Source organism: Rhincodon typus, unplaced genomic scaffold, assembly GCF_021869965.1.
Source record: "Rhincodon typus isolate 14 unplaced genomic scaffold, sRhiTyp1.1 hic_rhity00000062, whole genome shotgun sequence".
In the NCBI taxonomy this organism is placed as follows: Eukaryota; Metazoa; Chordata; class Chondrichthyes; order Orectolobiformes; family Rhincodontidae; genus Rhincodon; species Rhincodon typus.
Window position 1 is genome coordinate 26,767 of NW_025965700.1, and position 565 is coordinate 27,331.

The window sequence follows — 565 nt, forward strand, 5'->3', positions numbered from 1 at the left end:
TGTGTGAGTGTGTGTTTGTGAGTGATTGTGTCTGAGTGAGTGTGTGTAAGTGAGTGAGAGTGTGAGAGTGAGTGAGTGAGAGTGTGAGAGTGAGTGAGTGAGAGTGTGTGTGAGTGAATGAGTGTGTGAGTGAGCGTATATGAGTGAGTGAGTGTGTGTGTGTGTGTGAGTGAGTGTGTGTGAGAGAGTATGTGTGTGAATCAGAGTGTGTGTGAGTGAGAGTGTGTGATTGAGTGAGATTCTGTGTGTGTGAGTGTGTTTGTGAGTGATTGTGTGTGTCTGAGTGAGAGTGTGTGAGAGAGGGAGTGAGTGAGTGTGTGAGTGTGTGTGTGCGTGAGTGAATGAGTGAGTGTGAGTGTGACATGGAATGTGAGAGTGAATGTATGTGAGTGAGTGAGTGTGTCTGAGAGTGTGTGAGTGAGTGAGTGTGAGTGTGACTGCGAGTGTGTGTGTGAGAGTGAGTGAGAATGTGTGAGAGTGAGTGAGTGAGTGAATGTGAGTGAGAGTGTGAGAGAGAGTGTGTGTGATTGTGAGCGTGTGTGTGAGTACACAAGTGAGAGTGTGA